The sequence below is a fragment of the Panthera tigris genome, chromosome D1 (assembly GCF_018350195.1).
Source record: "Panthera tigris isolate Pti1 chromosome D1, P.tigris_Pti1_mat1.1, whole genome shotgun sequence".
NCBI classification, from domain to species: domain Eukaryota; kingdom Metazoa; phylum Chordata; class Mammalia; order Carnivora; family Felidae; genus Panthera; species Panthera tigris.
Genome location: NC_056669.1, coordinates 121,552 through 143,014, shown reverse-complemented (window position 1 = coordinate 143,014; position 21,463 = coordinate 121,552). Strand labels below are relative to the sequence as shown.

The window sequence follows — 21,463 nt, the reverse complement described above, 5'->3', positions numbered from 1 at the left end:
TTTGCCCCAGGGACACTGAACCCTGTGAGCCCCTTTTTCCTCCCAGCTTAGGGAAGCAGCCATCCCTCCAGGAGCTTTTGGGTCATGGCTGGGCCACCAACGGTAAATGTCTGGCTGTCCACATGCTGCCAGCATTGCTCTAGCAAATGTCAACATGAGCAGCTGCTGTACAGGGGATTCTCCTCCATTATGATCAGGGCCTGGGGCAAAACAAGACATGAGAGAGGGAGAGACAGGAGTGCCCTGCGCTCCTGGACAGGGCTGCATGCGCAGAGCAGATATCCTGAAACCTGGGGAGAGGTGGAGAAAGAGACAGGCAGGGAGAGAGACACTGAATTTGTGATAGGGGAATTGGGCAAGTCCTAGAGAGTGAAAGGAAGAAATAGAGAGAGATGTGGTTAGAGAGAACAGAGACAAAGAGGAAGTACAAGGAGAAAGTAGAGACCTGGTCCAGGAATATGGATGGGGTGAGGCGGGCCAGGGGAGAGGGGATGTATGAAGTGTCTCTGAGTGCTGGGGTAGAAATGACAGGTATCATGGGCATCAGTGTTCCATGACTCCAACATCCCTGGGGCCAAGCTTTTCAGAGGCTATTGCATTTGAAAAGATGGGTATCCCTCATTTCTCCTGGAATTGTGGGGGCACAGCCTCATGTTCTGTCATGGAGAGGCATGTCTTGAGGGAGAGCGTGCTGCTCTTTGGCAGGTAAACGCCAGAGCCTGGCCTGTGGGGAGGGGACCCGGACTCATCTCCCTCATTGCCCCAGGCCCTGTTGGATTTTCCCGGCGCTCCTAACCAGCTGGTCTTCCTCATGTTCTGAATCCAGATATCAGGCATTGTGTTGCCCCCAGTTCCAGCAGTCTGGACCTGGCAGAGTTGAACTGCTGATATTATAAAAAAGTATTTGACAAGAAGGTCCATATTCTCCCTCTGGAACTAGCGGTGTGCATCAAGATCGTGGGTTTCTATCCTCATATCCACTGCCAAACTGAGGATGCCAGATGGTAGGTGAACCTTTTAAAACACCATAGTCTTCTCTTAAATCAAATTCAAAGACATTTTCTTGTCCCAACTTTCTTTTAATTTTGAAGAGATGACAATTAGTAATTGAAGGCATAATGGTCCTATAGGAATTTGACCTCTATGACTGATGGACATTATTTCATACATCTGTATCCCTAAAGCACATTTCATTGGAAATATTAGCCAAGGATACATACAGTAAATTCATAACAGATGCTTAGCTCCCTGTAAGTTGCATTCTGACCCTGCCACATATGTGTCATCAAAGATATTAGTGACTATTCAGATAAGCTCTCAACATCAAGATGGTGATGTTAGAGAATCTGGTATAAATGGAATTTCACAGATTCTAAATTAGGAATGATTTTTTTTAAATTTATAATATTTCTGTTTTTCTTTTTTGGAGAGAGTCTGAGGGAGGAAGGGGGGAGAGAGCAGGAGACACCGAATCTGGGGCAAGCTCCAGGCTCTGAGCTGTCAGGATGGAACCTGACACAGGGCTCAATCTCATGGACTGCAAGATCATGACCTGAGGGGAAGTCGGACGCCTAACTGACTAAGCCACCCAAGCGCCCCAGGAATGATAGTTTATTGGCAAAAAAAAAAAAAAGATAAATTAAAGATAGCGTAAAGGATGTCGACTTTTAATTGAAATATTCTTCACACATTTGTTGTATTAGTTTTAGGCATACATTTCAGTCATTCCATATGTCTATAAATTATGTTGTACTTCAGCACAAGTGTAACTATCCTGTGAAAGCATGCAACAGTACTATTACAGGATTGACTCCATTCCATTGACTGTCCCTTGTATCCCTAGGACTCATTTATTCCATAGCTGGAAGCAGTTACCTCTCTCTCTCAAAGGTGTCAATTCTTTATCTAACCTAAACACTCTGGTGGTAAACACAATTACTTGCTCAGCATGTGTAAATTGGCGGTCTATTTTTCTGTGGACATTGCTTAAAACATTACAAATGATGTCATTGTGTTAATAAAATTGGTTTCATTCTTCACTCAAAATAAAGGAGAAGGAAAAGATTTCTTTGTGTCCCAGTCCCTGTCACTAAGACCCTTCCCAATGTGGAGAACAGGCTGAGTTGCCCAGAGCACCTTCAGTCCCTCAGCTGAGCGACCAGGGCCTTCAACATTGCAGGAATTCCCATGGTAGCAGAGAGAGCTCAAGCACCACAGACCCGGAGGGGCGGGTTCCTCTGCTGGGCAGTGATGGCCAGCAGAGGGCGCACCATCGGCTTTTCTGACCCAGGGCACCTCAGAGCAGGAAGGGCTGCTGTTGCTCCCAGAGGGCACAGGGCCTCTGGCGCTGTCTCAGGACAGAGAGCAGAGCTGCGTTTCCAGCGGGTTCTGCCGCCTGCGCCAGGGGAGACCTTGCGAGCTTTGCATCAACTTGGCATCTCCTGAGTCGCCAGAGAGAAGCTGCCTTGTTGTACTGAGTGCTGAGGAGGGGGCGCTGGGTGGCTTCCCTGGGCAAGCTGGTTGCTAAGCAGCACAGGCCCTTGCATTTTGTGGGCTGTTTCCGTGTTTCATTCCTCCACATCCCAGACAGTATTTGAACAAGACCTATTTTACTAAAGGTCTCGTGGATTGCGGGGTCCCACGACATCACCTCATAGATGCAGTCGATGGTTTGTTCCAGATTCAGGCTTGTTTCCGGTAAGAAACCCTGACAGAAATTCAGAAGAATAGGACGTGAATACACGGAATGTTCTTCTCAGGACCTTCTAGAAGAATGAGCTGGGACCCACTTTCCAAGTCCTGCTGGAACCAGAGACCGAGGTAAGGGCACAAACTTTCCCCCACATCATACATGCTTTTTAAAAAATTTATGGTTATTTTTCCAACCTAATTAAGTGATTGAAAACTACAGAAAACCTGGTAGGTAGGTGTCTTAACCTTATGTGATCTTTTACTTTAAGTTGCACTTAGTAAACATGGAGTGTAATATTAGTTTCAGGTGTACAATATAGAGCAACACTTCCACGCGTCACCTGGTGCTCATCCCAGGTGCACTTCTTAATCCCCAGCAGCTGTTTCAACCATTCCCCCACCTCACTGTGGAACCCCTCAGTTTGTTTTCTAGTTAAGAGTCTGTTTGTTTGTCACTGTCTCCTCCCCGCCCCCCTTTGTTTCATTTCATTTCCATGTGTTAGTGAAATCATCTGCTATTTGTGTTTCTCTGACAGGCTTATTTCACCCAGCATAACACTCTCTCGCTCCACCCACCTCGTGCAAAATGACAAGATTTCATGTTTTTACGGCTAAATAATATTACATACCATATACTACATCTCAGTTTAATCATCAGTTGATGGATGCTTGATCAGTTTCCGTAATTTGGCTGTTGTAAAAAATGCTGCTGTAAACATCATGGTGCATGTATCCCTTTGAAGAATTATTTTTGTATTCTTTCTTTAAATACCTCGTAGTGAAATTGCTGCATCGTAACATAGTTCTATTTCCATTTTTTTTTTTTTTGACGAATCTCCATGATGTTTTCCAGAGTGGCTGCACCAGTTTGCATTCCTTTCCACAATGCAAGAGGGTTTCTCTTTCCCCACATCCTTGACAACACCTGCTGTTTCATCATTCATTGATTTTAGTCATTCTGACAGATGTGACATGTTATTGTACTTTTGAATTGTATTTCCCTGAAGATGAGTAATGCTGAGCATCTTTTCATGTGTCTCTTGGCTATGTTTATGTCTTCCTTGGGAAAATGTCCATTCATGTCATCTGCCCATTTTTAATTGGATTTCTCATTTTGGGGGTGCTATATAACTTTATATATTTTGGACGGTAACCCTTTATCAGATGTCGTTTACAAATATTCTGTAGGTGTTTTAGGTTTGTTGATTATTTCCTTTGTGACAGAAGCTTTTTACTTTTATGAAGTCCCATTATTTTTGCTTGTGTTTCCCTTACCTCAGGAGATATATCTACAAAGATGTTTGTACAGCCAATGTCAAATAAGATACTGCCTGTGTTAGGTATCCTCTGGGATTTTTATGGTTTCAGGTTTCACACATAGTTCTTTATTCATGTTGGATTTATTTTTGTGTATGTTGTAAGAAAGTGGTCCGTTTGTGTTTTTGGTTTGTGTTGCAGGTTGCTGTCTAGTTTTTCCAAAACGATATGTTGAGGAGACTTTTTAAAGTTTATGTATTTATTTTTGAGAGAGAGAGAGAGAGAGAGAGAGAGAGAGAGAACATGCAGAAGAGGGGCAGAGAGAAATGAAGAGAGAGAATCCCACGCATGCTCTGCACTCTCCTGAGATCATGACCTGAGCTGAATCCACAATCACATGCTTTGCAGCCACCCATGTGTCCCAAGAGTGTCTTTTTTTCCCCCATTGGATATCCTTTCCTGCTTTGTTGAGAATTAATTGACCATATATGTGTGAGTTCATTTCTGGGTTTCCATTCTATTGATCTCTGCGTCTGAGTTTTTGTTGTTGTTTTTGTTGTTTGCCAGTACCATACAGTTCTGTTCAGTACAGCTTTGTAATATACCCTAAAGTCTAGAAGCGTGATGTCTCCAGCTTTAGTTTTGGTCTTCAATTTCTTTTGGCTGTTTGGGGTCTTTGTCATTCCATACAAATTTTGGGATTATTTGTTCTAGTTCTGTAACAAATGTTTTGTTTGTGTGATAGGGATTTCATTATATGTGTAGATTGTTTTGTGGAGTGTAGACCTTTTAACAGTATTTTGTTCTTCCTATCCGTGAACATGAAATGTATTTCCTTTTCTTCGTGTCCTCTTCCATTTCTTTCATCAGTGTTTCATAGCCTTTAGAGTACAGATCTTTTACCTCTTTGGTTAGGGTTATTCCAGGTATCTGGGGTATTTGGTGCACCTGTCAATGGGAATGATCCCTTGTTTTCTCTTTCTGTTAATTCATTATTCGTCTACAGAAATGCAGTAGATTTATGTACATTGATTTCTGTATATTTTGATTTGTTGAATTCATATACCAATTCTAACAATTTTGGGGGGAGTCTTTCATGTTTTTTTATAGAGAGCATCATGTCAGTTCCAAATAGCAAAAGTTCTATTTCTTCCTTGCCAATTTGGATGTTTCTTATTTCTTCTTGTTGTCTGACTGCTGTGGCTAGGACTTCTAGTACTCTGTGGAATAACAGTGGTGAGAGGGATGTCCCTGTCTTGTCCCTGACCTTGGAGGAAAAACTTTCAATTTTTCCCCATTGAGGATGAGCTGAGCTGTGGGTTTTTCATAAATGACCTTTATATGTGCAGGTAGGTTGAGTCCCAATCTACTTGCTAGGGGGTTTTATCGTGAATGGATGTGACATTTTGTCGAATCGTTTCCTGCATGTCTTGAAAACATCATATTGTTCTTATCCTTTCTTCTATTACTGTGGTGCATCATGTTGATTGATCTGTGAATACGCAACCACGCTTGCAGCCCAGGAATATATCCCACTTGATTATGGTAAATGATTCTATTAATGTATTGTTGACTTTACTCTGAAGGTATTTTGATGTGAATTTATGCATACGTACTCATCGCGGTATTGGTCTGTAGTTTTATTTAAAAACTTTTTAACATATTTAAAATATTTATTTAGAGACATATTGTACATAAAAGTGAGGGAGGGGCAGAGAGACAGGGAGAGAGAGAATCCTGGCCATTCTCCACACTGTCAGCACAGGGTCCAACGTGGGCATCGAACCCATGCGCTGCAAGATAATGTCCTAATCCGAAATTAAGAGTTGGACACTAAACCGACCGAGCCACACAGGTGCCCCGGCAGTTTTAGGTTTTAGTGGAGGCTTTATCTGGTTTTGGTATCAGGGTAATGGTGGTCTCATAAGATGAGTTTGTAAGTTTTCCTTCTTTTTTTATTTTTTGTAATAATTCAAGAAAAATACATATTATCTCTTCCTTAAATGGATGGTAGAATTCATTAGTGAAGCCATCTGGCACTGAACTCTTGTGTTGGGGGGAAATTCATTTTATTACTGATTTGATTTCTTTCTGTTTTCAGATTTTTTATATCTTCCCGTTTCAGTTTTGGTAGTTTGTGTGTTTCTAGGTATTTGTCCATTTTTCTCAGAGTGTCCAATTTGTTGCATATAGTTTTTCATAATATTATCTTCTAATTGTATTTTTGTGGTGTTGACTGTTATTTCTTCTGTGTTATTTGAGATTTTATTTACTTGAGTCCTTTCCTTCTTCTTTGTGAAAAGTATGCCTAAGAGGTCTTCATGTTGATTACTGTTCTCAAAGAACCAGCCCCTGGTTTCATTGATTTGGTCTAGTGTCTTTTTTTTTTTTTTTCTAACGTTTATTTATTTTTTTGAGACAGAGAGAGACAGAGCATGAACAGGGGAGGAGCAGAGAGAGAGGGAGACACAGAATCCGAAACAGGCTCCAGGCCCTGAGCTGTCAGCACAGAGCCCGACGCGGGGCTCGAACTCATGGAGCGTGAGATCATGACCTGAGCCGAAGTCGGACGTTTAACCGACCAAGCCACCCAGGCGCCCCTGGTCTAGTGTCTTTTTGGTTTCTATATCCCTTATTTCTGCCTTAATCTCTATTATTTCCTTCCTTTGGCTGTTCTTCTCATTCTTTTAGTTATAAGTTAGGATTGTTTGGTATTTTTCTTGCTTTTAATGGTAGGCTTGTACTGCTGTATACTTCCATCATAGACTGCTTCTGCCACATTCCAAATATTTTTTCGAGTGTATTTTCATTTTCATTTGTTTCAGTGTATTTTCTCATTGATTTCCTGTTTGACCCATTCATTTGGTAGCATGTTATTTAACCTCCCTTTATTTGTGGCCTTTTCCCCTGTGTGTGTGTGTGCGTGTGCGTGTGCGTGTGTGTGTGTGTGTGTGTGCGCGCGCGCGCGTGCATGGTTAACTTCGAGATTCCTAGCTTTGTGGTCAGAAAAAATGCTTGGTCTGATATCTGTCTTTGGGTACCTGTTGAGGTCTGATTTGTGACCTAGAATGTGATCAATTCTGGAGAATGCCCCATTTGCACTTGAAAAGAATGTGTACTCTGTCATTTTAGTATGGAGTGTTCTGAATATATCTGTTAAACCCATCTGGTCCAGTGTGTCATTCAAAGCCATTGTTTCCTTGTTGATTTTCTGTTTACAGGTTCTGTCCATCGATGTGAGTGATGTGATAAAGTCCTCTACTATCGTTACATTATTATAAATGAGTTCTTTTATGGTTGTTGTTAAATATATACTTGGTGGTTGCATGTTAGGGGCATCAAAATGTACAATCATTGGATCTTTTTGTTTGGTTGTGCCCTTTAGTATGAGATAGGGTTCATCTTCATCTCTTGTTACAGCTTTATTTTTTTTTTTAAATTTAAGTCTTAGTTGACATACAGTGCATTCTCAGATTTGGGAGTAGTGTTCACTGATTCATCCCTTACATACAACACCCAGTGCTCATCACAACAAGTGCTCTTCTTAATACAGGTCCCCCATATAGCCCAGAGCTGACCCATCACCCTCCATGAACCTTCACTTATTTTCTTTATCATTAAGAGACAGATGTGGTTTGTTACCACTCTTCTCTTTTCCTGCCCTCTTCCCATGTTTTCATGTTTTGTATCTTCAATTCCACGTGAGTGAAATCATATATTTGTGTTTCTCTGATTGGCACATTTCACTTAGCATAACACATTCTAGCTCCATCCACATCGTTGCAAATGGCAGGATTTCATTCTTTTTGAAGCTGAGACATATTTGATTGTATATACGTATGTATGTATGTATGCACGTACGTATGTATATATACATACGTATATGTATGTATGTATGAACATATGTATATATGTACATACATACATATACACACATGCATATACATGAATACAGAGACACACACATGCACAGGCCCCACAACTTCTTTATACCTTCATTAGTTGATGGATACTTGGGCTTTCTCCATAATTTGGCTACTGTTGATAAAGCTGCTATACATATTGGGTGCATGCAATTTTACTACTTGGTATTGACCTAAAGGGTACCAAACTACAGTCTCGGGTTAAAGTTTTTTTGTCCGATATATGTATTGCTAATGGGTTTCTTTTGATATTATTGGCATGATAAATGTTTTTTCATTCCCTCAATTTAAATCTGCAGGTGACTTAAGTCCAAATAAGGCTTTGTAGACAGCACCTAGATAGGCCTTGGGTGGTTTTTTTTGTTTGTTTGATTGTTTCTTTTCTTTTTCTTTTTTCTTTCTTTTTTTTTTTTTTTTTTTTTTTTTTTTTTTGGTCCATTCTGACTCCCTATCCAAGGTCTTTTGATTGGACCATTTAGTCGATTTACATTCAGAGTAATTATTGATAGGTATATATTTAGTGCCCTACTAGTTGTTTTGCCATTGTATCTTGTTTTCTCTGATCCTTTCTTGTCTGTAACAATTTTGGTCTTTCATTCCCACTCAAACACCCCGATTTAAATATTCTTTTCTTTTGACTGGTAGTATATTTCTCTACTTAGTTTTAATATTTCTTCTTTTTTAAAATTTAAGCTCAAGTTAGTTACCTTATAGTGGAACACAGTTTCAGGATTAGAATTTAGTGATCCATCAATTACAAAATATATCCAGTACTCATCCCAAGTGCTGTCACTAATGCCCATCACCCATTTAGCCCATACCCCTATTCAGTAACCCTACCAGGAACTCTGAGCTTCTTCCCTATATTTAATGGTGTCTTATCGTTTGACTCCATCTCTGTTTGTATCTTATTTTTCCTTTCTTTTCACTACATTCTTCAGTGTTATGAATTCTCTCATCTGTGGAATTTAATATGATGTGTGTCTTTCTCTGACATATTTTGCTTATCATAATAAAGTCCAGTTCACTCCACGTTGTTGCAAATAGCAAGATTTCACTCCTTTTGATCGCCGAGTAATATTCCATTGTATGAATATACCACATCTTCTTTATCCATTCATCTGTCAATGGTCAATTGGCCTCTTTGCATAATGTAGCTATTGTTGATAATGCTGCTATAAACATTGGAGTGCATGTGCTACTTCGAGTCAGCGTTAGTATATCCTTTGTGTAAATACCTAGTAGTGCAATTGCTGGGTCCTAGTGCAGTTCTATTTTTGGTTTTTGTAATGAATCTCCATACTATTTTCCAGAGTGGCTACACCATTTTGCATTTCCACCATCATTGCAAAAGCCTTCCCTATGCATTCTTGCCAACATCTGTCGTTTCCTGAGATGTTAATTTTAGCCATTCTGATAGGCGTGAGGGGATATCTCATTGTGGTTTTGATGTGTATTTCACTTATGAGGAATGAGGTTGAGCATCTTTTCACGTGTGACAAATCTGGATATCATGTTTGTTAAAGTGTCTCCTCATGTCTTTTGCCCATTTCTTCACTGGATTATATGGTTTTTGGGTGTTGGGTGTGATTAAGTTCTTGATAGATTTTGGATACTAACCCTTTATCTGATATGTCACCTGCAAATATCTTCTCCCATTCCATTCAGTTGCCTTTTAGATTTGCTGATTGTGTCCTCTGCTCTGTAGAAGCTTTTTATCTTGAGGTCCAAATAGTTTATTTTGGTTTTTATTGACCTTGCTTCTGGAGACATGACAAGCAAGAAGTTGATCCTGTGGCCAGGATCAAAGAGGTAGGTTGCCTGTTTTCTCCTCTAGGATTTTGATGGTTTCCTGTCTTACATTTAGATCTTTCATCCATTTTGAGATGTGTGTGTGTGTGTGTGTGTGTGTGTGTGTGTGTGTGTGTGTGTGTGAGAGAGAGAGAGAGAGAGAGAGAGAGAGAGAGAGAGTAGTTTAAGAACATAGTCCAGGTTCATACTTCTCACTGTCCAATTTTCCCAGTACCATTTGCTGAAGAGTCTCTTCTTTTTCCTTTGGATATTCTTTCCTGCTTTGTGAAATATTACTCAGCCATATGTTTGAGGGTCCATTTCTGGGTTCCCTATTCTGGTCCTTTGCTCTATGTGTCCGTTTTTGTGCCCATACCATACTGTCTTGATGATTCGGGCTTTCTAATGCACCATAAAGTCCAGAATTGTAATGTCTCCATCTTTGTTTTTCTTTTTCAACATTACTTTGGCCCTTTGGGGTCTTTTCTGGTTCCATACAATTTTAGGATTGTTGTTTCTAGCTCTGTGAAAAATACTGGTGTTATTTTGATAGGAATTGCATTGAATTTGTCGATTGCTTTGGGTAGTATTGGCATTTTAACAATATTTGTTCTTCTAATCCATGTGTATGGGATGTTTTTTTCATTTCTTTATGTCTTCCTCAACTTCTTTTATAGACGTTGTATGGTTTGTTCTTTTAATTTTTTTAATGTTTATTTGTTTTTGAGAGAGAGAGAGAGAGTGCAAGCGAGAGCGCATGAGAAGGGGAGGGGCTGAGAGAGAGAGACAGGGAGACACAGACTCTGAGGCAAGCTCCAGACTCTGAGCTGTCAGCGCAGAGCCCGTCGAGGGACTCAATCCCACAAATGCAGGATCATGTCCACAACCGAAGTCGGCACTTAACCGACTGAGCCACACAGGAGACCCTCTAATGTTTAACTGTACTGATCTTTTCCCTCTTTGGTTGGGTTTATCCCTGGGTAAATTTTATGGTTTTCAGTGCAGTTGTAAAGACATCAATTCCTTGATTTCTCTTTCTGTTGATTCATTACTGGTGTATAGAAATGCAATCAACTTCTGCATATTGATTTTATATTCTGATACTTTCCTGAATTCCTGTATCAATCCTGGAAGTTTTTGGGTGGGGTTGTTTGGATTTTCCACGGAGAGTATCGTGTCTGTGTGCAGGGAAAGATTGACTCATCCTTGCCAACTTGGACACCTTGTATTCTTTTTGATGTCTGATTGCTGAGGCTTGGACTTCTAACAGTATGGTGAATAACAGTGCTGAGAGTGGACATCCCTGTCGTGTTCCTGACCTTAGGGGGAAAGCTCTCTGTTTTTTTGCCATTGAAGATGATATTAGCTGTGGGACTTTTGTATCTAGATATTCTCATGTTGAGGCACGATACTTCTATCCCTCCTTTCATGAGTTTTTTTTTTTTTTTTCAGGAAGAAAGGATGTTGCTGCATTTTGTCAAACGTTTATTCTGCATCTATTGAGAGGATCATGTGGTTGTTATCCTTTCTTTTATCAATGTGATGTATCGCATCAGTTGATTTGCAGATATTGAATTGGTTGTGTATCCCAGGAATAAAATCCACCTCATTGTGATGAATGATCCTTTTTATGTATTGTTGGATCCGGTTTGCTACTTTTTGTTGAGAATTTTTGCATCCAGGGTCATCAGGTACTTGGCCTGTGTTTTCCTTTCTGGTGGGGTCTTTGTCCAGTTTGGACCAAGGCCATGCGGGCCTCATAGAATGAGTTTGGAAGTGTTCCTTCCATTTCTCTGGCCATCACCTTATCTTGTTCTTTCATTTGGGATGCATTCCTCTTGTCTTGGCATTTTGGTTGAGTATATGCCTTCTCTGTTACCAAATCTCATTATGTTACCTGCCTCTGGGATGAAGGGCTTTATGAAGAGGAGATCATCTAGTTTCCAGGGCCTGGCACATCAGGGATTGCCTTTGGTGTGTGTTGCATGCATTGTTTTGTGTTCTGACTGCTCTATCCTTCAAGCCAGTTGTATGAGCAATGTATGGTCCTTGGCCAGAATGTGGTGAGACTTATCTAAGTCTGCTCCGATCTTCTTGTTAAATGAGACTTGAAACGATTGCCACTAGAAGTGAAGCCCTGCAGAACTGTCTGGTCAAGAGAGGTTGTCTGGTCATAGGCTTCCACTGGTGTTCTGGGGAATGGGCCAGCTCCATTGGGACTGAGGCAAGCTTCAATGACCTAGAAGGCCAGTCTCGCCAGAACACAGGAAGTTGGGGTTGGTGTAAGGAGCTTAGGCGCCCAGTGTGGGGATTGCCTTGTTTCCAGCAGATGGCTCTGTGTTTTTGTTTTGTTTTGTTTTGTTTTTTTTTGGCGGGGGCGGGGGGTGGTGTACAGAGCAGGGAAATGGTTCCACGCAGCTCCTCTGTCCTAGCTCTTTGTCCCCTCATTGTGAACACTGCTTCTCAGGGATGCTCTCCACGATGAGTGTGTAATCTCCCCAGTGTGTGCACCAGGCGTTGTACAGATCAGTTTCCATGCCATCTGCCTGCACGTTGTTGGCTGCCTTCTCGTCAGGAGTAGGCCAGTGCCATCATGGCTGTATCCCATCCAAGACTGCTAACCTTTGAAACTCCACATTCTTGGGGTGCCTGGATGGCTTGCTTAAGTGTCTGACTCTTGATCCTGGCTCAGATCATGACCTCTTGGTTGTGGTAATCTCTTTCCCTGTTGTCTTGCCCCTCTCTTGCATGTGCTCTCTTTGTCTCTCTCTAACTTGAATAAACTTAAAAAAAAAAGTGGCATGGAATACCTTATTTAGGCAAGACTGCCTCTCTGAGGGGAATGGCAGGGATCTATCAGTTAAATTTCCAGCACAGACTAGGAAATTCTTTGCTGACTGGTTAAAGGTTACATTCCTGCATGAATGAAATTAGGTTTAGTGACATGTGGCCTTAAAGTAAGTAACTCCATGATGGGCCTGTGATTTTTCTTAACATTCCAAACCCACATTTTTACACATACATTTTTTTCAATTAAATGTATAGCCCTAACTAATATTTTAGCCATCTACTGCCGGCCCAAAGATCATATCCTGTGAAACTGTGACCATTTCCTAATCATAGGTGAAGATCGACTTTGTGGCTCTAAGATCTTTGTAGCTCTAAGTTACTTTGATCTATGTTACTAAGATCTTTGTGAGTCTAGGTTACTGCTGGCCTTTTGAAGTCTTTGACGCAGGGACCCCCAGCCAGGTTGCTGACCCATCACTTAGGCACAGAAGCACACTTTCGAAGTCACCCCGCGCTAAAGTGTTGTCTTTCCCTCTTGTACTTCTGGGACTTACCCTTTGGCAAGTCACATATCTCATGCAAACATGTCAAATGGGCCCAGAGAAAGCTGCTTGCCTGTGACTCCCCCTTCATGGTCACATCTTATCCTTCTGAAACCCCTTGAACTCCCTATCGTTCTTCCAGTCTTTGAATATCTCTTTGATTTGGAAATATTTGATTCTCTTGTATTCCTGCTAAAGATATGCGTGAAAATATTAAAGCAAGGGTTCTTTACAATAAGTGAGCCAGTCACAATGCTTCATCTGGCCGCGTGTATGTTTTTATTTTTGACAATGTTCAGGCATGATGTGACGTACATCCTGTAAAATCTGAGTATCATTCATTATCTAGCATAACCACCTTTATGGAAAGCCATTCAATGACATGCTCGTTCAAGATCAGAAAAATACTTAATTTACATACCACATAATAGAGTGGTATATGCATACGCTATTATCTTAAAATATGTAAAGTAGATGTTTCTATGAAGTGTTTATCATGCATTCAGTTTTCTGTACTATGAATGCTATTATTTAAATTAAACAATAGTAAGAACAACAAGAATAGGTACATGGCCATCACTAGTAACTAATACTGGAACTAGTTATATAATCTTATGTGTTGAAAAACCATGATTACTAATAATCTTTTCTTTCATGATGGGTTTCTAGTTACCAAAAAAAAATAATTGGGAAGATAATACTGAGTATCCACATACATCAGGCTGTTTTCTCACTATTGATGTCATAATGGTTGGTACATGATCACAATCAATATATCAAAGAGATATGGTAGTATGAAGTAAAGTTTATATTTGTATTCAGATTGCTTCGGTTTTAACCTCTCCTAGCCCAGACTCATCCCACCTGGCACATTACAGTCATCCTGTCTCCTCAGGCTCCACTTGGCCATGACAATTTTTAGATTTTTCCATATTTTTCATAAGGTGCAAAGTTTTGAGGGTACGTTTGTAGAATGTATTTTGTAGAATGATCCTTGGTTGGGATATGTCTAACGTTTGTTCAAATGCTTAAGCCAGAGTTACTGTGTTTTGGAGCAGAAGATCCGGAGGCATAGTGCCATCCATAATTATCACTTCACATAAAGATTGTTTACTCTGAAGATTGGGGTCTTTTTTTGTTCCATACAAATTTTAGGACTGTTCTCGTTCTGTGAAAACTGCTGTTGGTATTTTGATGGAAATTGCACTAATTGTGTCAATTGCTTTGGGAAGTATAGACATTTTCACTATATTTGTGCTTCTGATCCGTGAGTACGGAATGTCCTTCCATTTCTTTGTGTCATCTTGAATTTCTTTCATCACTGTTTTATACTTTTCAGAGTATAGGTCGCTCACCACTTTGGTTAGATTTATTCATAGATATCTTATTTTTGGTGTACGACTGTAAATGGGACAGTTTTCTTAATTTCAATTTCTACTGCTTCTGTATTGTCTACAAATGCAACAGATTTCTGTACAATGATGTTGTATCCTGTGACATTGCTGAATTCATTTATCAGTTCTAGCAGTTATTGGGTGGACTCTTTAGGGTTTTCTATATATAGTGTCATGTAATCTGCAAATCGTTTCGTTTCGTTTGTCTGCTGGCTGTGGCTAGGACTTCCAGTAATTTGTGTACTAAAAGTGGTAAGAGTAAACATCCTTGTCTTCTTCCTGACCTTACAGGAAAAGCTCTCAGATTTTCCCCATTAAGGTTGATTATAACTGCAGGGTTTTCATAGATCACCTTTATGACGTTAATGTATGTTTCCTGTAAACCTACTTTAGGGGGTTACATGCATGAACGGATGTTGTACTTTGTCAAATGTTCCTTTCTGCATGTATTGAAATGACTGTATGCTTCTTTCCTTTTAATGTTTATTAATTTTGAGAGAGACAGAGCGTGAGCAGGGGAGGGGCAGAGAGAGAGGGAGACATAGAATTCGAAGGAGGCTCTTGGATCTGAGCTTTCAGCACTGAGTCTGACACGGGACTTGAACTCAGGAATCATGAAGTCATGACCTGAGCTGATTTCAGACTGTTAAAGGATGAGCCACCCAGATGCCCCGATCATCTGGTTCTTATCCTTTCTCCTGTTGATGTATTGTATCACATTGATTGATTTGCGAATATTGAACCACCTTTGTAGCTTGGGAATAAATCCCACTTAATTGTGGGATATATTTACAGTTGTTATATCTTCTTTTTGGATTGTACCATTTACTGTTATATACTGTCCTCCTCTGTCTCTTGTAATGTACTTTTTTGAGTGTATTTTTTCTGATACAAGTATTGCCACCCCAGCTTTCTTTTGACATTCATTTGTGTGATGTTTCTCTATCCTCACTATCATTCTTGAGGTGTAAAGTGGGTCACTTGTAGGCATCTGAATCTGTTTTGTTTTTTCATCCATTCTTACACCCTACCTCTGTAGATTGGAGCATTCACTCCATTTCCCTTCAAAATTTATTGATATGTATATATGCATTGCCATTTTGTTGCCTGTTTTGTTGTGGTTTCTAATGATTTTCTCTGATCCTTTCTTGCCTTTCTTTCATGTATTGCTTATTTTCTTTAGTGATATATTTTGATTTCTTTATCTCTATTCTTAGCATATTTATGACTGGTTTTAGGATATGGCTACTGTTAAGTGTTTATATAACCTCTTCTGCATTTAGCAGTTTGTATTAAGTTGATGGTCATTTACCTTTGAACTCATTACTTTCTCCTCCCTAGGTTTTTGGTAGATGTTATTATATTTCAAATCCATTTCTCTGAGTACTTTAACTGATTTTTTTCCAGAAATGTTCATTTTTTACTTGAATTGTGTCTTCTACCTCTATACTGTCACTGTTGGTCTTTCATTTCCACTCAAAGAATCCCTCTTAATATTTCTTGCAGGGCTGGTTTAGTTTTACAAACTCCTTTAGTTTTTGTTTGGGGAAGTCTGTGTCTCCTTCATCCTGAAAGATAGCCTTGCTGAATAGAGTATTCTTGGCTGCTGATTTTTCCATTCAGCACTTTGAATATGTGATGTCACTCACTTCTGGCTTGCCAAGTTTCTGTTCAGAAATATGTAGCTAGCCTTATGGGTCTTCCCTTCTAAGTTAAGGACTGTTTTGCTGCTTTTACGAGTTTTTTCTTTATTCTCACCCTAATTTGTAAGTTTCTTTACAATAGGTTTGTGTGTTGGCCTGATTTTGATGGGAGTTCTCTAGTCTCCTGGATGTGGATGTTCGTTTTCCTCCCCCAATTAGGGAAGTTTTCAGCTATTGTTTCCTCAAATAAATTTTCTTCCCCATTTTCTCTTCCTTCTGGGACTCCTACAATATGAATACTATTATCTTTCCTGTAGTCACTGAGTTCCCTTAGTCCCACCTCACGTTGCAGAATTCTTTTCTCTCTCTTTGGTTCAGTGTGATTAATTTCCATTACTCAGTCTTCGAAGTCACTAGTTTGTTCGGCTCCTTCTTCCATCCCCTGTTCATTCCAGCAAGCATGTTTCTCCTTTATTGTGTCCTCAGTGTCTAAATGTGTTATATCTTATCTCTGTCAGGGATCTCACTCTTCTACTCATTTCGCAACTCCAGTGAGTATCCTTATGATCATTGCTTTAAATTCTGTATCAGGTATGTTATTTATATCTCTTTGGCTTAGATCTCTGGCTGTGGCTTTGACTAGGTCTTTCATTGTAGATAAACATCTCTGTGTGTCCATTTTGTTTGTCGCTCTGGCTCTATTTCTCTGTGTTAAGAAAGTAAGCTGTGCCTTCTCATCTTGAAATTAATGCCGTTATGAAGAAGAGGTCCTGGAGCCCTCAGCAGTGCACGTCTCCATTTATAGGACCTGGACCTTCAGGAGGATATTGTATGGGTATTGCTCACTCCCTGCTGTTCTGTCTGGGTTACTTTTCCTTTCAGTGCAGGGGTCTGCAATGATTGCGTGCCCGTTGTGGGCTGTGCTTGCTCTCAGTGGGGTCAGTGGGACCCAGGCCGGCCAGCTGAGCCAAGAATCAAGAATCAGCATGAATACATACGTCTCCTGTGGCCTGGGCACTGTGTAAAATGCCATGTTTACATTGCCTCTCTACACAGGCAGGGACCTGGCTATCACTCATCCTTCTGGATCACCCAGTGCTGGGTCAGCTGACCTCCAAAGTGCCAGGATCTAAACTCAAGGGAATTCAGCTCCCCTGGGTTTTAATGCCAAATGTTATGGAGATTAGTCTTCCCTGGGTCAGCTCCCTGGTGTGAGGGCTCACTTTCTCTGCTCCTTCTGCAGACATCCAACCTCCACCTTTCTGACCTTCCTAACCTTCCTGATGCAGCTTCTATTTAGGTGTGGAATTTGTTGTGCCAGTCTTGGATCCCTCTCTGGTTCATGGACTTGGATGTGGAAGTTATGTAGTTGAAAACATGGGACATGGTGAGCTCAGGGTCTGCTTACTCTGCTATTATTAATTTTTTAAATGTCTTATTATTCTGGATTTTTGAGACAGTGGCAGACTCATATCACCCGTGCACTTCAGGATTAGAAAGGAACGTTCCCACATTTGCTTCTAGTATTTTGTGCTTTGAAACTCTCTTTAATGAGGTATAATTTACATATAACAAAGAGCCTCAAATTAAAGGGTATAATTTGATGAGACTTGATCTCATGGATACAGCACCATGAAGTCATATGGTTGCTCTCTAAACCTTAAATCATGATCCCTTTGTGTCTAGCGCTAACGTCGCTTTTGAAGTAAGGACTACTTTTTTTTTTTTTTTTTTAACATTTTCAGATATTGCCCACATGTCTGAATGCCTGCACTAGGGAACCTACCTCCTTTTCTGATAGACTGTATTCCGTAAGTATTGCAGTCAGTCTACCTTTGGACTTTATCCTGTGTTGTATCTTTCAGTCTGTTCACTTAATTTTGTTGAGTACTTTAATGCTGAGGGATTCATAATTGGATTGATTTTCACTAAATGGTATGAGCTGCAGTTCCAATCATGACAGAAAGCACATGCTTCCTGTGTTAGGTGTCCAAGAGCAAGGCAGATACCCTGGGCATTTGAGCTGAGTATGTCACTCTGTCTTTTTGCCAGCCCTCTTCCGTTTCCTGGGAGACAAGGGTCTCGTTTTGGTCACACAGAAATGTAGGTGAAGTCAGCAGAGAAGGGTCCCTTCTCTTCTCTTCCGTTTTTCTCTCAAACTCCCTGTCACTACCTTCTGCCTGTCCCTTTCCCTGACTTAATCCCCCAGGCCCACTGCTCCACTCCAGCCATGATCAGGGTGTCCTCCAGCTGCTGGCCTCTGCTCTAGCCATCGCTCAGTGAGGAAACTACAGGAGGATTATGTAGTTCATGGGTCTGATCAAGAAATCTCTGCTCCTCAGAGTCCTCCTACATGTGGTGCTGTCTGTGGAGACCTGGCATGCGGGGCATGGGTCTGACCCTCACTCCTCTCCACAGTCACTGCTGGTCCCTCATCCTTCTCCACCATTAGAACTCGGCCATTTCCTAAGGACAGATACCTGTCTATCTGACCCCAAGGCACAATGGAGTCAGGGAATATTTCCAGAATAATTGAGCATAAGCACCCCATCAATCTAGATATAGGAAGTTCCCATCACCCCGGAAAACTCCCTCAGGCTCCCCTGCACAAAGGGGGATCTTGCTTCTATCCTCCATCACCACCATTTCTGGCACTTTGTTACCTGTGTGTACAGGAACCCCACTGTGTGCACTCAGTGGGGAGCGAGAGTAGATGGCCCTAGAAGCAGACGCTGACACAGAGACAAAACGATGAAAGGTAGATTATGGGACAGTAGGAAGGACAAAGTGGAGGGGACATGATGGGCAGGGAAAACATTCAGGTAGATCTGACACCTTCTTAAAATGTATATACAAACACGATTGTCTGTCACCGTGCACAGTCCTCTTCAAATTTCAAAAGAGTTGTCCTATAAGGCAAAGAGATTTTGGTTTATTTCCCTGTGATCTTATGTTTTCCTACATGCATTCTGTCTTCTGTAGTTTATCTGTGGCCTCAGATGAACACTTTAGTGTGTGGCTGCATCTGTGAGATTATGTGTAATAGAAAATGATTGTCTTGGGGCACCTGGGTGGCGCAGTCGGTTAAGCGTCCGACTTCAGCCAGGTCACGATCTCGCGGTCCGTGAGTTCGAGCCCCGCGTCAGGCTCTGGGCTGATGGCTCAGGGTCTGGAGCCTGTTTCTGATTCTGTGTCTCCCTCTCTCTCTGCCCCTCCCCCGTTCATGCTCTGTCTCTCTCTGTCCCAAAAATAAATAAAAAACGTTGAAAAAAAATTAAAAAAAAATGATTGTCTTCAGATCTAGGTCTCTGAATGTACACATTCTCATAATTATCTTTTCTTTCATTGTGTGACAGGGCCCGAATTCTAATAGAAAAACGAGGGACATTGTCTTATTTTTTAAAACAGTGATTCCCACTCCCTGGGATGAGTTGTTAACAGTCTTAGTTTAGTGAACTCCCGAGACCATCTATTTTGGAGGATCATTGTGTGGAGATATCTTAATTGAAACTGTGAGAAGCGTGAGAGGACACTTCCCAGAGATTTTGCAGATGCTTTCTGCACTGAATGTCTTCTTTTTCTCTTGTTCTTAGAAACAAATATTACCCCTTAGAAACAAATATAACACAGCTGAGGCTCTGTGTAGGTCCCACTGAGAACTGGTATTAAGGCTGAGACAGCAGGAACACAGGCAAAGCATCATAATATTATGAGAGAAGTTTGAGGAGATGCAAAGCTGTAGTCAGGGTGATGACAGGGGTCCAGCAGTGGTGGCATCTGGCCAGCCCTGAATTGTAGGTTGACCCAGGCTGAAGGCCAATGCAGGCACTCAGCTGATCTAGACCCTGTCTCCACTTTTAGTCTCACTGAGGGATATGAACTTGGGCATACAGCATTTTCATAAGACCAAGTTAAATTCCCCATATCTCCAGAGCTTTTTTCCCCCACAAATATCCAGAACCTTGAGGAAAATCCAGGGATACAACAATCTTTTTAGAGGATTACCTGCGTGCACTTTGGCAACATGCTGACATTTTAGAGATGAACACTGGATTGTGCACTGAGAGCGATCCCACATAGCAGCTCCATATGGACCTCATACTCCCTGCTCAGTCTGGGGCCAGGAATGACCTCCAACTGCATTTCACTGACCCCCAACACCCTCCCCTCTGCACCTCCTCAAACTCTGCTTACTGTGCTCAACTTCCCTTCTATTCCTGTATGATTCAAGGTCCCCCCGTTTTTGCACTGGATCCTTCATTGGTGTTTCCATTATGGTGATCACAAGGGCTGCATCATTTAATGAATGTCCCTCTTTCTTTTTTTTTATTTTTTCAATATATGAAGTTTATTGTCAAATTGGTTTCCATACAACATCCAGTGCTCATCCCAAAAGGTGCCCTCCCCAATACCCATCACCCACCCTCTCCTCCCTCCCACCCCCCATCAACCCTCAGTTTGTTCTCAGTTTTTAAGAGTCTCTTATGCTTTGGCTCTCTCCCACTCTAACCTCCTCTTTTTTTTCCTTCCCCTCCCCCATGGGTTTCTGTTAAGTTTCTCAGGATCCACCTAAGAGTGAAAACATATGGTGTCTGTCTTTCTCTGTATGGCTTATTTCACTTAGCATAACACTCTCCAGTTCCATCCACGTTGCTACAAAGGGCCATATTTCATTCTTTCTCATTTTCACGTAGTATTCCATTGCGTATATAAACCACAATTTCTTTATCCATTCATCAGTTGATGGACATTTAGGCTCTTTCCATAATTTGGCTATTGTTGAGAGTACTGCTATAAACATTGGGGTACAAGTGTCCTTATGCATCAGTACTCCTGTATCCCTTGGGTAAATTCCTAGCAGTGCTATTGCTGGGTCATAGGGTAGGTCTATTTTCAACTTTTTGAGGAACCTCCACACTGTTTCCCAGAGTGGCTGCACCAGTTAGCATTCCCACCAACAATGCAAGAAGGTTCCTGTTTCTCCACCTCCTCTCCAGCATCTATAGTCTCCTGATTTGTTCATTTTGGCCACTCTGACTGGCGTGAGGTGATATCTGAGTGTGGTTTTTATTTGTATTTCCCTGATGAGGAGCGACGTTGAGCATCTTTTCATGTGCCTGTTGGCCATCCGGATGTCTTCTTGAATGCCCCTCTTTCACACAGGACACCTGATGCTCCAAAATTTAGGGGTGCACCTCATTCATTACAGAACCTAACACATTGTGTCTCCAAAATACACACCAGTACTGCTGATACGTCTGCTTTTGTGTAAAAACTCCTCTTTCATTTGACAAGAGAAACGTATAGCTCACTGTATTACAGGGACATGACACTGCCCATTGTATGTATGTCCTGAGAAACTTGAGATATGCTACGGTGTCCTCAGGCAGTTTGTTGTTGGATTGCCAAGACTCACAACCATCTCTACATCA

General features: G+C 41.2%; 2 long non-coding RNA genes across 10 annotated transcripts in view; one reads left to right on the top strand and one right to left on the bottom strand.

The window, feature by feature from the left end:
• Positions 1-21,463, top strand: part of LOC107180464 — a 65,381-nt gene that overhangs the window by 37,746 nt on the left and 6,172 nt on the right. For 5 of the 8 annotated variants that reach the window (XR_006208235.1, XR_006208231.1, XR_006208234.1 and 2 more), the window contains 3 exons: positions 827-1,004; positions 2,681-2,820; positions 17,777-17,842. This is a non-coding gene — a long non-coding RNA (uncharacterized LOC107180464). The remainder of the gene's footprint in view (positions 1-826; positions 1,005-2,680; positions 2,821-17,776; positions 17,843-21,463) is intronic. The other 3 variants (XR_006208233.1, XR_006208230.1, XR_006208232.1) reach the window with 2 other exon arrangements.
• LOC122231094 overlaps positions 18,799-21,463 on the bottom strand; it is a 40,043-nt gene continuing 37,378 nt past the window's right edge. For both annotated transcript variants that reach the window (XR_006208237.1, XR_006208238.1), the window contains exon 9: positions 18,799-18,940. This is a non-coding gene — a long non-coding RNA (uncharacterized LOC122231094). The remainder of the gene's footprint in view (positions 18,941-21,463) is intronic.